The sequence below is a fragment of the Sinohyriopsis cumingii genome, chromosome 18, assembly GCF_028554795.1.
Source record: "Sinohyriopsis cumingii isolate HCF-2022 chromosome 18, ASM2855479v2, whole genome shotgun sequence".
Classification (NCBI taxonomy): domain Eukaryota; kingdom Metazoa; phylum Mollusca; class Bivalvia; order Unionida; family Unionidae; genus Sinohyriopsis; species Sinohyriopsis cumingii.
The window spans coordinates 49,939,194-49,956,271 of record NC_142978.1 but is presented as its reverse complement, the minus strand read 5'-3'; the positions used below and the strand labels follow the sequence as shown (position 1 = coordinate 49,956,271).

The following is a 17,078-nucleotide window of genomic DNA, read 5'->3' as shown; positions in this document are numbered from 1 at the left end:
CATAAAGTCAATTATTACTGATTTAATATAATGATGCAACATGTTGGAACTGAGGTGATGGATCAATACAGCTCTTAAAATATCATGCACATTGCAGGGCTTTTCACAACAGCCAATAAATGGTGAATTTCACTGCATATTTTGCCATCTGGTAAAGGTTGTTTCCTCTCGAAAAGGTAGGTTTAAGAATAAAATGTCACAAGAACAATTGAAAATCACAGAATTCTTGCATTTATTATCTTAAATTTTTCCATGGGAGCATGCCTTCAAATTCACTTAGCAAACTTGTACACCTGTTCCGAAAATTAGGGAAAGCCACGTTCATGATACATAAAAGAAACAAAAAGAGCATCAAGAATGGCACATTGTACATCTGCTCTGTGTTTAATAGCCTTCTTTGTAGTATGGCATGGTTGACCTGGAGATTACTTATCAATAGGTCTCAATGACCCCAACATTTAGTCAAGGTGTACTAAAGACACCATGCCAAAAACCATTATTTTCTTATTAGACCTACAATAACCATGACTACTCTAGACCCAGAATCAATAGGTTTCTTTATTGCTATTAACAAAGTCTGATGAAGGTATGTGCTGTTGAACTGAATTTACTGTATGGAAAAGTAAAGTTTACATACAGATGGAGAGACAACACCATAACATACAATGCTGAAAACTGAAGTTATCACATGGAAAAGTAAAGTTCACAGATGGATGGACAGACAACATCATAACATACTATGCTGTAGAACTGAAGTTATCATATGAAGAATTAAAGCTCACAGACTCACAGACAGATAGCAACATGGCAAAATATACAAAATAGAAATTACCATTAAAATTTAAAGCTAGCATTTCTCTCTTCTATTCCTATGAACAGATCCAAATATCTAAGCAACAATAAAAAGTAAACATATCCAAATAATGTTGAACAACATAAGAGAATATTTAAATGTGTGGAGCAGATCCGATCATGGAAAAATATATTATACTGGTCTAGCATCTGTAAATTTTCACAAATCTTGGTCACCAAGACATTTGCCACATGCTTGCACATCTTGGTCATGAAGACACTTGCCACATGCTTGCATATCTTGGTCACAAAGACACTTGCCACATGCTTGCACTTCTTGGTCACCAAGACATCTGTCACATACTTGCACTTCTTGGTCACCAAGACATCTGCCACATGCTTGCACTTCTTGGTCACCAAGACATCTGCCACACACTTGCACTTCTTGGTCACCAAGACATTTGTCACATTCTTGCACTTCTTGGTCACCAAGACATCTGTCACGTGTTTGCACTTCTTGGTCACCAAGACATCTGTCACATGCTTGCACTTCTTGGTCACCAAGACATCTGCCACATGCTTGCACTTTTTGGTCAGCAAGACATCTGTCACATTCTTGCGATTCTTGGTCACCAAGACATCTGTCACATGCTTGCACTTCTTGGTCACCAAGACATCTGCCACATGCTTCACATGCTTGCACTTCTTGGTCACCAAGACATCTGTCACATGCTTGCACTTTTTGGTCACCAAGACATCTGCCACATGCTTGCACTTCTTGGTCACCAAGACATCTGTCACATGCTTGCACTTATTAGTCACCTAGACATTTGCCACATGCTTGCACATCCTAAAATTTACTGCATCATAAGGCATATCAAACTGCAAATCCAATATTACAAAGTGCACCATGTTTAAGTAAGTCTCCAAACCAATATATCTTGAGATACATATTATATACATGTATTTTTAAAAATGAACAGGTATGCTTAATATGTATTATTTTTAATATGATAGGACCTTCAAAGGCATGATGAGGCAATTACAGTGTTGGGACAAACATCAATTATGGTGTTGGGACAAACATCAGTTATTGTGTTGGGACAAACAGCAGTTATTGTGTTGGGACAAACATCAATTATGGTGTAGTGGAGCTAAGTTGTAGGTGCAACAGTGGAGCTAACTAATGTTAGAGGGGTCCCCTGCAATGGCCTGAGAGAATACCAAACATGGTTCTATTTAAGTCAAGTAAAATTACAGATCATCATTACAGTCATATCAACGTTAATATCATCATGAACCACACATTATCAAGGTGGGTTACTTTCCACAGGTATGATAACACCAATCTCTTGGAAAAAAGCATACACTGACAACTGCAACATAATGAATTTAGATAGCATTTGCATCTTTTCCCTACAAGGTTTAAAAACAGAATATGACAATTCTAAATAAAAATATGAGGAAAATGTCAGAAATTCTTTGCTTGCGGCAATGGTGCATGCCTTACAGTCTGTTTCTTTTTCTTAAGTGTTTAATTTGAATTTTCAATCTCATAAATGAAGTAATGTGGGATCAAGTCAACATTCTGTGTACCAATATACCAAGGTTTAGGTGACAGGGATCAAACAGTGTTACAGCAGCAATATATTCTGAAAAAGTTCAAGTTCTGAGAAGCATGCATCAACCACTGATCTTGTTTTAGCATTGTGAGAATCTAACAAAATCATTGCCCGTAGCCCAAAGGCAGCCATAGTACAGGTTATGTACTAACCTAATGTTGAATTCAAATAGCCCAATGCCCAAAAGCAAATATGATACTAGATCTGGGATATCTTAATGCTGAATTCAAATAGCCACTGAATGCTGGATCTGGGCAACTCTAATGCTGAATTCAGACAGCCCCAAACCCAACGGCAGCCAAATGTTAAATTCAAATACCCCAGTAGTTGTGGACAATTACATTATATCATGACCTAGTTTACTTTTTTTAAGACAAAATTCAAAGGAAATTATTTAACAAAGGTGAATATTATTGGTGAATAACAATGTTAATAACACTGGACAACAAATTTTTACAAAAGTCATGTTACTGAAATAAAATTAGTCAATTGTTATCAATTTTTACGTGCTGAACACGAATATGACAGTCAAATTGCAAAATTGGCTCTAGTTTTTTTGTAATCTGCAAGAAATTAATGTTTACATAACGAAATGCATTCCAATAGTAAAAGGTCAACTGTAATAGCCTACCTATAAAAAATCAAGTCATTGACTACATCTTAGATTTCTTCGCCTGTCTCTTGTACAGCTGTTCGGGAGCATCTCTGAGGAGTGTCCAGCAGTAGTCAGCCAGCATTGTAGTGGACCATTTTCCCTGGTATCTTTGTTCCATTGTTGCGATATCTTGATGAAAACGTTCGCCGTGTTCATCACTAACAATACCACAGTTGCTAGGAAAGAAATCCAAATGGGAATGAAGGAAGTGAATCTTTAGAGACATATTGCAGCCAAGTTTCTTATACTTCATCAACATGTCTTCTACTAGTTCCTTATAGTTTTCTGCCCTAACATTTCCGAGGAAGTTTGTAGAAACTTGGCGAAAAGCATTCCATGCTTGTTTCGCGTCACCTTCCAGCAAGTTGTTGAACCGGTCATCTTTGAAAAGCTCTCGAATCTGAGGACCCACAAAAACTCCCTCTTTAATCTTTGCTTCGCTGAGTCGAGGGAATTTTTCATGCAGGTATCGGAATGCTGGCAAAGTCCGGTCAATGGCTTTCACGAAGTTCTTCATCAAACCTAGTTTGATGTGAAGGGGTGGTAGCAAGATTTTCTGAGCCTCAACCAGAGCTGGGTGTTGGATATTCTTCTCTCCAATGGCTACATTCTGCCTGTGAGTCCATTCCTTCCTCATGTAGTGCATTTCCCTTGCTCGGCTATCCCACTCGCATAAGAAACACATGTATTTTGTATATCCTTGCTGCAGTCCCATTAAAAGGGCAACTACCTTCAAATCACCACAGAGGTGCCAGCTGTACTTGTTATACTCAATGGAATTCAGTAGCTGCCTTAAGTTATCGTATGTCTCTTTCATGTGGACAGCATACGCTACTGGAATAGATGGAAGAATGTTTTCATTGTGCAAAAGCACAGCCTTGAGACTCAGTTTCGAAGAGTCCACAAATAGTCTCCATTCTTGTGGGTCATGAGTGATTTTTAAAGCATTCATGAGGCCCTCAATATCGGAACAGAATATCAGATTACTTTCCTTTCTGAAGAAAGGCTCCAATTGCTGGTGGCGCTTTCGATATGCAGTAATTGTGACATCTTCTTCTAGAAGATTCCATTGTTGGAGTCTTGATCCTAGCAATTCTGCCTTGTTCTTTGATAAGTCCAAATCACGAATCAGGTCTTTTAGTTCTTCCTGTGTTATTCTGTGTGGGGTTGATGATGCACCACAGTGAAAATCTGGATCACTGCATGCTGATGGACCAGGAGAAGAACAGGTCGACTCACCTTTGTCTTCGTCAGATGAATCAAGAGAATATTCTGCTGGAGGTTCTGGAATAGGAAGTCCCTCACCATGTGGAACTGGTCTCAATGCAGACGGAATGTTTGGGTAGACTATTCTCGACTTCTTTCGCTTCGTTATTCCGCCGGAAAGAGGAGGAACCAAGCAGAAGTAACAGTCATTTAGGTGGTTGCTTGGCTCTCTCCACACCATTGGGACTGCAAACGGCATTGATGACCTTTTGCAATTCAACCACTGTGAAAGCTGTGTTGTACATGTAGCACAGCATATATGCGGAGCCCAAGGCTTGTCTTGGTCACCAACCTTGCATCCGAAGTAAAGATGATATGCCTTCTTCACTTGAGAATTGATACTTTTCTTCTGGTTGGCAAATGTCACTTCCCCACAAATATAGCAAAAATTGTCCGCGGTATTAACACACTTTCGAGGCATTACTGTTCTTTATTGTACGTAAATGGATAAAATAATAAGTTTTATGTAACAGTAGCTTGAACTGTCTCGCACAACGTCTAAAATATTTTAAATGCTGAACCTATCTGATTGGGCTTTATATAGTACACTGCTTACGTCAGCTTCAGCAGCTGCCTGGCATTAGTATAATAGGCCTACACATGTATAGTACACTGCTGACGTCAACTTACTTCAGCAGCCGCATGGCATTAGTATTGCATTGCATCAGAAAATGATGCAATCAACTGTGGATGATGTGAGCATGATGGTATTATGCAATGTTACATCATTATTCCGGATGTTGCTGCAGTCCTACTGGAGAAATTTACACAGTGAAACATAGAAAATGAGGTATATGAATATCTTCAAAACGAGAGCCAATACAAATTTTTCACGGTTATATTCGTGTTCGGCACACCAAAATACTACAGATTAGGGCCTTTTCAAGTCAGTAATGATTTCACTGTTGACCAGTGTAACCTTTGTGTTTGCTTACAAATTGTACTCATTAAAAAATATAATAGCTACTTGTAATAACAAAATCTTGAAATAAGTGTTCCACTTTGCATGCTGTCATTATTCATTAATAACTGATCACTGGAACAAATAATATATTTTTTTTTTGTATGTCATATCTTGTATGAAATTACTGGTTTTGTCTATGGACTTAAGTTTGAAATAAAGTTTTTATTACTGTATATATTATTATTATTATTATTTACTCAAAACTTGACAAAAGCAACGTCCCCTGGAGAGCAATTTTATACTGAAATGCCATTAAGATATTACTGGGCAGAGATGTTTTATACTGAAATGCCATGTCAGACTGACTTAAAATATTAATGGGCAACCATGTTTTATACTGAAATGCAATGTCAGACTGAGTGAAAATATTAATGGGCAGCCATGTTTTATACTGAAATGCCATGTCAGACTGACTTAAAATATTAATGGGCAACCATGTTTTATACTGAAATGCCATGTCAGACAGACTTAAAATATTAATGGGCTTCCATGTTTTTTACTGAAATGCCATGTCAGACTGACTTAAAATATTAATGGGCTTCCATGTTTTATACTGGCAACCTGCTCAACTGTTTTTTTAAATTAAAATTTGTCACTGCACCTTGACCCCAACCCTCTCGCAAACCATAAATTTGATGTGGGTATCCTGAACATTTCTTGTAGATTAGATTAGTCTTAAGAAAATAGATTCTTTTAAGGAAGAATTGGGGGATGTATTTATCAGTGACAGCCTTCCATGAAATAATTTCGCTTTCTGATATTTAACAATAGCTTATTTACTGCCAAGGTAATTGGAATAAAGTGCCTTGAAAAGAGACACACACAGTATCTGACCAGGGCCTGATCCAATGGTAGGATTCAAACTCATACCTGTTTGGTACCTAGCTGAAGAACACACCATGGTATCTGACCAGGACCTGATCCAATGGTAGGATTCAAACTCATACCCGTTTGGTACCTAGCTGAAGAACTAATGACAGCCAACCATTCAACTGTACAGGACCTTTATGGACCCACAGATTGAGGCCAAACTATCAGGGTTCCTTGAGCCTATAAAAGCCTGGGGGAGGTGGCACCATTAACTTCCCCAGGAACAACTAGCAGGCTGCGGTGCAGTCAGAAAAAAGTGGCACATGCACAACTGTGCGCACGCCACTATAATTAAACTCAACAACAGTATGAAAAATAAAGAAAAATAAGTTAGCATAATCAGTGGAAATTATCAAAATTCTTTTGCCTATGGTGGGTAGCACCTTCCAATATGAATATATCCATACATTTTCATGAATGTACATACAATGCAGCAACTGAGCTAAATGTACAAGACATAATGCTAATGTTTACACCAACAATGACAAAAACAACACTGAACAGTGATCCCAAAATCTTATCTACATGTATACTTCAAGGCATGACAAAAACAACACTGTCTGAATAGCAATCCCAAAATCTCATCTACATGCATGCTTCAAGGCAAGACAAAAACAACAGTCTGAATAGTGATCACAAAATCTCATCTACATGTAAGCTTCGTTGTTGGCATCCATTAGTCTCGAGAAGCGATGGAACTGCGCCCATGAGAGATGTCCCGGTTGGTGGTTGTGCAGCGTCTACTGTGGCTAAGTAGTCCAATGCGAGAGTGGCAGTCCCTGCTGCACTTGCTGCACTTGAAGGTTGTGTCAGGTGTTGGATGAAGCTGCTTCTTCTTCCTCTGCGATCGTCTTTCATCAGCTAGCAAGCGTTGCTTGTCCTCTCCGGCTTTCAGACCAGTGATCAGAGCATGTCGCCAGCCTGATCTGTCTACAGCGAGCTCTTCCCAGGTGTTGACATCAATATCAAGGGCTTTCATGTCATGCTTACAGACATCCTTGAAGTGGAGATGTGGCCGTCCGATCGACCTTTTGACAGAGGCGAGTTCCGAATAAAGAATGTCTTTGGGGATCCGTCTGCCAACCATCCGACGTACATGGCCCAGCCATCTGATACAGCATTGGCAGAGGAGTGTGATCATGCTGGGAATCTTGGCATGCTTGAGCACCTCGCTGTTTGTTACTCGATCGCTCCAGGTGATCCCAAGTATGCGTCGGAGGCATCGCATGTGAAAGGCGCTCAGTCTTTTCTCTTGTGAGGCATACAGAGTCTAGATTTCACTGGCATACATGAGAGTGCTTAGCACGCATGCACGGTACACAGTGATCTTAGTGTTCATGGTCAGCATGCTGTTGTTCCACACTCCCTGCGACAACCTGGAGAGAGTTGTTGATGCCTTTCTGATCCGCTTGTTGAGCTCAGCATCGAGCGAGAGGTTGTTGGTGATGGTAGAGCCGAGATACATGAACTGACTCACCACCTCAAGTTCATAGTTGTTGATGATGGTGCTTGGGGGGTCCGCATCCTGAACCATCACGTTTGTTTTCTTTAGGCTTATGGTTAACCCAAACTCATCACATGCTTTAGCAAAGCGGGCCATCAGGCACTGAAGCTCAGCTTCTGTGCGGGTGGCTAGAGCAGCATCGTCTGCGAAGAGCATGTCCCTGATGGTTACTTCACGCACTTTGTTCTTTGCCTTCAGTCGTGCCAGGTTGAACAGTCTGCCGTCTGATCGTGTGTGCAGGTAATTCCCTTCTGTGGACATCCCAAAGGTGTGCTTGAGCAGGACTGCAAAGAAGATGCTGAAGAGCGTGAGGGCAAGGACACAGCCTTGTTTAACTCCACTGCGGATGTCAAAGGGGTCAGATGTTGAGCCATCGTACTGCACTGTGCCTTTCATGTCATCGTGGATGGACTGGATCATGCTTAGCAGCTTTGGAGGGCAACCAATTTTCGCCAGGATTGTGAAGAGACCGTCTCTGCTGACCAGATCGAATGCCTTGGTGAGGTCTATAAAGGCCAGGAAGAGGGGTCTGTGTTGTTCTCTGCATTTCTCCTGCAGTTGCCTGACAGAGAAGATCATGTCGATTGTGGACCTCTCTGCGCGGAACCCGCACTGCGACTCTGGGTAAACTCTGTCAGCAAGCGTCTGCAGTCTGTTCAGGATGACGCGTGCGAAAACTTTACCCATGATGCTGAGAAGTGATATGCCCTTGTAGTTGTTGCAGTCGCTTCTGTCGCCCTTGTTCTTGTACAGGGTTATGATGTTAGCATCTCTCATGTCCTGAGGCACTGCCCCCTCGTCCCAGCACTAGCAGAGGAGGTCGTGCAGGTGTGTGAGAAGCACGCTACATCCACACTTGATGAGTTCTGCTGTGATGCCATCCTTCCCTGGGGCTTTACCTAGGGATAGTTTCTCTAAGGCCTTCTTTAGTTCGTCTACAGTAGGTTTCTCATCCAGTTCGGCCATGAGAGGGAGGTTTTCAATGGCGTTGAGGGCATCATTGTTCACGTGGTTCTCTTTGCAGTACAGTTCGGAGTAGTATTCCACCCAACGCTCCATCTGCTTGCCCTTATTGTGGATGGTACCGCCTGTGGCAGACTTCAGTGGTGCTGTCAGTTTCTTCGTGGGACCCATTGCTTTCTTTATGCCATCGTACATGCCTCTGATGTTTCCAATATCTGCTGCTGACTGGATACTCTGACAGAGCTGAAGCCAGTATTCATTGGCACACTGCCGTGCTAATCTCTGCACTTTGCTTCTGGTAGACCTGTATGCCTGTAGTGTCTTCTGACAGGGGGATCGCTTGTACTGCAGGTGAGCACTGCGACGCTCTTCTATGGCTGGCATGAGTGTGGCAGAGTTAGCCTCAAACCAGTCATTGTTCTTTGATTGCTTCTTACCAAAGATCCATGTGGCTGTGCTGTATACAGTCTCTCTGATGTAATCCCATCTTTCTTTGGCACTGCCGTTAGGGGGTTCTGAGTCAAACGTCTTGGAAAGAGCATGTGTGAATTCCTCAGCCTTGTCTGGATATGATGTCTTGGTCACATCAATGCGTGGTTGACCCTCTTGCCTAGAGCGGTGGATCTTCTTTGGCTGAAGCTTCATTTTGCAGCACACCAGCGAGTGGTCAGTGTCGCAGTCAGCACTGTGGAAGGTACGAGTAAGAAGCACACCCTTCAGTGCTGACCGTCTTGTAATGATCAAGTCCAGCTGGAGCCAGTGTTTAGACCTGGGATGCCTCCAAGACACTTTGTGCTGTGGCTTTGTCTGAAAGAATGAATTGGTGATGCTGAGTTCGTGGTACGAGCACATCTCTAGAAGGCGCTGCCCATTCTCATTCATCTTCCCAACGCCAAACTTGCCGAGACAGGAGGGCCAAGAGTCATGATCGGCACCCACCCTAGCATTGAAGTCGCCCAGCAAAATCAAGTTCTCTTCCTTGGGAATTTTGTCAATGAGCGAGTTTAACTCATCATAAAACTCATCCTTGGTATCTGTGGCGGATCTTAGTGTGGAAGCGTAAACACTGATCAGGTTGACAGGCCCGTTTGTGGTGTGGAGGCGGAGGGATAGCAGTCTTTCATTTCCTTGTTGGCAGGGTTCTATCATTCCCAGCAGAGTGTTCCTGACAGCGAATCCAACACCAAACTCTCTGGCTTCATCTGCACTCTTTCCTTGCCAGAAGAATGTGTAGTTCTTTTCTCTGAGGGACCCAGAATCTGGTAGTCGTGTCTCCTGTAGTGAGGCGATGTCGACCTGGAGCCTTGCAAGTTCGTCGTTGATGACTTAAGTCTTACAAACATCACTGATCCTCTGGAGATCATCTGAAAGCCCAGTCAGCATGGTCCGGACATTCCAGGTACCTAGCCTGAGGACTGAAGTCTTCCTTTTTATTTTTATTTTGTTATTTCTTGGTGCAGTAGTTGCAGTCCGCTTGTCAGGTACTCGCGTACCTTAAGCCTTACGCACCCAGCAAGGCAGGCGAACTGTGGCGGGACGGCATCTTATTGGCTGGGGGCTGAGTTTGAGGCGGGCGGTAGCTGTCCAGTGAAACATGTTGGTCTCTCCCACCGTCGGAAGCAACCCCTGGCGTCTGGCTCTACACCAATCGAGCAGTGACTTATAACCGGTAAACTGCTGCTTCCCGTGTTGTGTCGACGCTATGGAGCGAAGCTGGAGTGTCCTCTCCAGGGCGCAAGCCTGGGCAGGGTGATATGGAGAATCAACTGTTGCCCATGCAGCTGATCCCCCCTCTCCACGCAGCTGATGGATCCAAGGGAAAGGACAAGCCGATACGTCATGGCACCAGCTGCGTCGCAGGAGTTGCAGAGATGACACTGAAATCAATGCCAAGTCGCCTTTGTGACTCCAACTCCGGATTTTCTGTTGGGGTTTACTCCCTTAGCCTTTCCCCTGAGAGGGTATAGTCGCAAGGCAGCGATTGTTTGAAATCAGAGTTTACCTTCTCCTAGATGGGTGGCCACCCAAGGTTAACGAGCCCCATCTGCCCGAAGCATCTGGTTTTGAGGCACCAGAAGCTCGCTTGTCATCCCTTCTCCAGTCAGTTTAAACAGGTTCCGCCACTCGTGAAGGCCTGGAGCTGGATTTGGTTGTCAGAGGCTCTATCAGATGCAAGCCACTGGGAGATTTCCAAGAGAAGTGGGTGTTTATCTCCCACAACCGCCCCCGGCGATGACAACCCTTGAAACCCATGTAAGCTTCAAGGCATGACAAAAACAACACTGTCTGAACAGTGATCCCAAAATCTCATCTACATGTATGCAACGAGATGAAAAATGTCAAAACTGAAGAGCACTCAGCCATATCAAATTAGTTCTTTGTCCCAACTTAAAATAAACACAAATGTATTTTTGTACTTTTGACAAACATCTCTTTCATGTTTTCTTAATATTTTTAGCTTTAATGTAAACAAAATTCAAAACGAAGTGAGATTTATAAGTTTGATTTAATGTATCTATTTTCAACACACAGATTTCAGAGAAAATCTAAATGTTTCCAATCTGGATGTAAACTACAGACTGAACATCTAGAGTGAACACGAGATCAACAATTAGGATTTAATATGTAATAAATATCATGGCATGTATGGTATCACCACACAATATTGTGATATATATATAACAAGACAAATCATGGCATGCACAGCTTTAATTTACAGTGTTATTGAAATAAACATTCCCTACCAGATGGATCGATGTAGTCCATGCTGGCAATATTACTAAAACAAACATCCCCCAACTATGGTAATGGATCAATGCAGTCTATGCTGGCAGTATTACTAAGACAAACATCTCCCAACTAATGGATCAATGTAGTCCATGCTGGCAATATTACTGAGCCAAACATCTCCCAACCCATGGACCAATGCTGTCCGCTGGCAGTTTGATAACAACTTTTTTTTTCTATATATGGAAATCTGGATGGGATAGAAAGGATCAAGTGGGGTAGAATTTGAGCAGGAATATCAGCCCACAATTCTAATTGCCCAGACTTTTTAATACACATGTTGTCATAGTGAGAGTTATAAACTGATTTATAATTAAAGTGGTGGCAATTATTTACTATGGAACATTCTGAGACATAACACAGTGTAAGTGTTGCAAAGAACTCTGTTTCACCTATGAAGAGTGTTATGTTGTTGCTGAGACTGGAACACCTATCATATCAAGGTTAAGACAAGTGTTATGTTGTTGATGAGACAGGAACACCTAGCATATCAAGGTTGAGACACAAGTGTTATGTTGTTGATGAGACAGAAACACCTAGCATATCAATGCTGAGACACAAGACATACAGTAATAGTATATTGCTTACACTGATGCAAGGATAATTCCAACATCAAATGTCTGTCAGCCCGATCCAGGCTAGAACTGGGAATTTTTCATCATAAAACAATTTTTTTGGAGGAATTTTTAAGATATTTATTGTTTCTAGCTTTCTGACCATCATCTCTCATCACTTTTCTTGCAATATTTTTATATATTTCCATTTACAGCTGATGCAACAATATTATAACAAGCCAAATTAATTACACGTATATAATTTTGTTCTTGACTTATATCACATTTGTAAATAGTTGCAATAGTATATAGTACTGTTATTGTTGTGTTCAGATGTATTTAGCAGCATTTTTTTTTAAAAAAGGGTCCTTAATATAAAACTTACCTGTTTATTTTTCTACCATAATTGAAACATGCATTATAATTTTTCTGTGTATTACTTACAGGTGTTATCATAATAATGGTGCCTTATAAGCAGACATCAGCATTAGTTTGATTTATATCAAATTAAAGTTCTGATTTAATGGATACGAATCTTTTAACTGAATTTATCAAGCATACACAAGTCAATAAACTAGAATAATTACCAGTTGAAAACCATATTTCATTACCAACATGTACCATCAACCATCCAAACAGCTAGTAAAAAAAAGGACAATTTTTAATTAAGGAATGACTCCAAATCAGTCATTATGAAAATAGGATGTTGTTTGTTTCCATCAGCTTTGCAACAAGACATATTTAGAAAATTCAAGAAAAAAAGCTAGCAGGTGAAACAGTTACCTAAAAAATCATTTTATCCTAAAGTCTGACAATGAACACACCAATACTATTAAGTTGACAGTGTCAGGGACTCCCTGGTGACTTTCAGGTCAGAAATTATACACTGATGAATGAAATAAGCAAATTTTGTGCATTTTTAAAAACTGTTTATACGATTCACTTTTAAATAAATGGGGGTTGTTGTTGTTGTTGGGTTTTAACACCATTTTTCAGCACACAATTGGCTATGGGGGGGGGTAAAAATGGAAGGGTGTGTAAATACTATAATTGAATGCAGCTATAGAACTTTCAAAATTTTATGCCTCAGCATTCATTCAAAAATAATCCAAGAATAATCCAACAATTAAAAATTAGAAGTCCTAGTAATGAAATGTTCTAATGAATTTGAGTTCGAGTCCCGACAAAAATCCAAGATGGAAGGCGATGACGTATACTGTAGCCATTATAGTACTGATGTGTCTACAGTTCTTTGTTGAACCACAGAAAATAATATTCCGGTGTTTGAATTCCAAATAAAATTTCAATAAATGTGTTTGTCCAAGAATTCTGCATGAGCACTTAAATATTCCCTAGGAAAAGAATTAATAATTCCATAAAATTGAACTTCAACTCAAACTGGTCACAACAGAATTAACACCTTGATGTCTAAGTGTTTAAAAGCCAGACTAAAATTATTTCTTAATACATCACTATTAAATCTAACTACTGCGCAATGCCGGTAAAATCAGAATTTCGAAATAGAGGCTATTCACAGTCACATACACCAGTACAACCTCGATTCCACCCTATAAATCCCACAATAAAAAAACATGAAGCAAAAAAGTGTTTACTCCAACTCTCTCTAATTCTGAATCAAGGTCAGGAACTAGGTCAGCATTAAGATACAAAGTTCTAATAATAGGTATTTAGGAAAAAACAGTTAGGTCAAACTAGTTTTTGGAAAATGTCAAATTCCAGTAAACAAAATTACATTACTATAACATGTAATGGAATAAAGAATTTAAAACTAACAAACAAACAATTAAATGTTGTTGTTATTGTTGTTGTAGGGTTTAATGCCATTTTTCAGCACATGATAGGCTATGCATGGTGGCCAGCATTAATGGTGGAGGAAGAACCCGTTAAATCCCCGGAAAGAACCACCGACCCACAAGAAGCTACTGGCAAGCTTTCTCACATACCCACATTGGCTGAATCCGAGACTCGAACCGATGGCAGTGATCTGTAATGGAGAGCACCTTAGACCACTCGGCCACTCGGGGCCCCAACAATTAAATCAAATCAAATATAAATTAAATCAAATATACATAACAATGAGTACAAACTTGTCAAACTGTCCCGGTGATATTAAGCACAATGTCCAAGTACAAACTATGAACTTCTGCACAGATTTAAAAGTTTTTCCTTTCAGTGAAAATCATAGCTTTTGGGATAATCTTTGGCATTTCAATATTCAAGTGAAATATTACTGGCAATGAAAGCCTCTAAACAGTTTTATTTTGCATTGAAAGCCTCAAAGTCAAAGCACACTGGTTGTTTTTACTTCGTACTGAAAGCCTCCAACTAGTTTTATTTTGCATTGAAAGCCTCAAAGTCAAAGCACACTGGTTGTTTTTATTTCATACTTAAAGCCTCTAAACAGTTTTATTTTATACTAAAAACCTCTAAATACAAATTTATTTCATACTGACAGCCTCTAAGCACAGTTTCATTATGTAATGAAAGCCTCTAAACACACTATTTTGCACTAAAACCTCATAGCATACTGTTTTATTTTGTATTTAACTGTTCTATGCACACTATTTTGTATATTTGTGTCTGGTTTAAGTTTGTTGACAGTGGCTCCATGTACTGAGCATATGATCGAAAACCAAGGGATCTTCAGACATGAAATACTTTGACCACAAAAATATCCTCAACCCATCTCATATCACAGGGTCTCCTTATCAAGATGATTATGGGTATCCGTCAATGAACTGTGGGGTTGGGTTGTGGTGGGTCCAACATGTAACGATATACTAATAGGTTGTACCACAAACTAAGGCATCAACAGGTACCAGACCGTAGTGAAAATCCCGGGCATTCAAAATTAATGACGAGTACCCGTTCACAAAAATAATTTGTCGACAACACTATCAAAATATCATATATCGTCAGCAGTACGCTGGTCTGAGTTGCAGCTCCATTCTATATTTAGGAGTAGGACCACCCGTTATGCATCAGCGGCCCAAGTACTAAACGACTGCTGCATGTTGGGCTGTGCAAACGGCTTCTCAGTTCAAAACAATACTAATATGTAGACTACGCATGTTAACATATCACTTATTCATCAGTCAGCGAACGACCGACAAGCTGTGGCTGACTGCAACTGGGAAGAGGGATGCAGGGCCAATTAATCTACTGCTCCTATATGCACAGCTTGTCGCCAGATATGATTGATATGTTGGTTTTTTAAGCAAAAACTGGAAATTTTGCAGGAGACAATGATCATGTACTTGCACGCTAGGACAGACTGGTATTATTTAGCTTTGATACATTCTTTCTTAGTTCATTCATTTTTTAGTTTTTAGTTCATAAAAATGTTCAAAAAACGTTATTTTATTCTAGTTTGAAATTTTAATATTGTAATGTTTTGCTTACTTAAGTGTAAACCTCCTTTATTATTCAACTTCTCAGCCGCAAGTTGACTTTTACCGCCATTCGCCGTGAGTAATAAATAACAAAACACTGTGGAAGTTGTTGGAAGTTTATTAATAAGTGAAACGACATTGTAATATTAATTCATTATTATTGACAAATCAAACAAAATATTATTGCACAATTTATAATAGACAATTTGAAGTACAACTGGAAAATAAATTATCTCCATTGACAGACTAATCAGCCATCTCCCACTAGGTGTGGGTAAAGTGCGAATGTGAAAATGCGAAAGTTCGAATTGGTAAAATGCAAAAAAGAGAAAGCGAAATAGTGGATAAAGTGTGATAAACAATGTGCAAAATGATGTAAATAGTCCGTTCGTTTAGTCACCCTACAACAATCCAGGTTTGTGAAAATCTGATAGTGGAGTAACATGGGTTGTACATGTCTTTCATGTTCTAACGGGTACCCGGTTACCCGTTAAACGGCGCAACGGGTACCCGGGTGAAGTTTTCCGTGGTTTTTGACAGCCCTACCACTAGTACTAATATTAGTATCCTTACTCGTACCTCGTGGACAACCACAACAAATCAAGTTGAGGCTACGACATCGTAGCTACCCTACCACAAACTTGGCAAACTAGTCAACTTACATTATAGCCTCTAGGATTAGATACAGGAGTCTGAATAAAGTACGGCGAAACCTCTGACAACATGAAATCACCTTATCGGTAATATAAAAAGTTATAAATGTACCTACTGTTGTTATAGGCCCTAACTAACAAATTTAAAACAAGACCCATTTTAAAATTAAAGGAAGTAAAATAAAATGAAAGTGTCCTACTCTTTCCCATTCTAACACGACTAATTAAACATGAAATAACGTCTAAAGGACCAAACTAACCTGCAAAGTGTCTGATCGTTTGTTTTACGGTCTCAACATTTTCAAATTCTGATATCTGATACGATTAAAATATTTAACAACAAAGCATACACAAGACGAAAACCATCGTCTCCATTTCGGTTTGTCCCAAAACGTCATGGATCACGTGATGATATTACCGTACAGGTCTATGTACGCGTCGTTTGATTTTTGACAAAAGTTACCAAATAGTGAGCTTTTCGAAGACCAGAGCCGCAACCGCTCCAGACAGATGCCACCCCCCCCCCCATTTCCAAAAAAATAAAAATTGTTTTATGTTTGTGTGTTTCCCCTCAAATGTGTTGTATATTTTAGTTAAAACAAAATTTTATATAAAAAATTAGTTTTTAGAATTTTTGATGGGGTATTTATGTTTCCTTAGTGTTATCTAAAGGGTTGTTCGTCCGAGTCTGGTTTCCCTCACCTTGCTCGAAGTTCCTTCCCTTGAAATTTTTTGTGACCTTTGCTATAGGTCGCCTAGGTCTCAGTGTTTGCTATGTGTATGCTATATTTTCTGTATGTTTGAGACAGCAAGTATAAATCAAATATCTTTCCCAGATGTATTTCTTCCTAATTTGGATTTAAGATCCGTTAGGATATGTTATATTTTATCTTTTAATTTGTTGTATGGTTTTCGAATTTTGACGACGGAACGGTGTACTATTTAGATTTTGTTTAAAAAAAATAATTTCCTATTGTATTATTCGAGTGATAATATGTGTCGTTCCTCATAATAGTTTTTAAAAATGTTGATAGG

General features: G+C 39.9%; 1 protein-coding gene across 4 annotated transcripts in view; it reads right to left on the bottom strand.

Moving 5' to 3' along the window:
- The window catches only part of LOC149776606 (uncharacterized), a 51,902-nt gene extending 35,458 nt beyond the window's left edge, over positions 1–16,444 (bottom strand). For 2 of the 4 annotated variants that reach the window (XM_089941095.1, XM_089941097.1), the window contains exon 1: positions 16,304–16,444. The gene's annotated coding sequence lies outside the window, so the exon portion shown is untranslated. The remainder of the gene's footprint in view (positions 1–16,303) is intronic. The other 2 variants (XM_089941096.1, XM_089941098.1) reach the window with 2 other exon arrangements.
- Between the last annotated feature and the right edge of the window lie 634 nt (positions 16,445–17,078).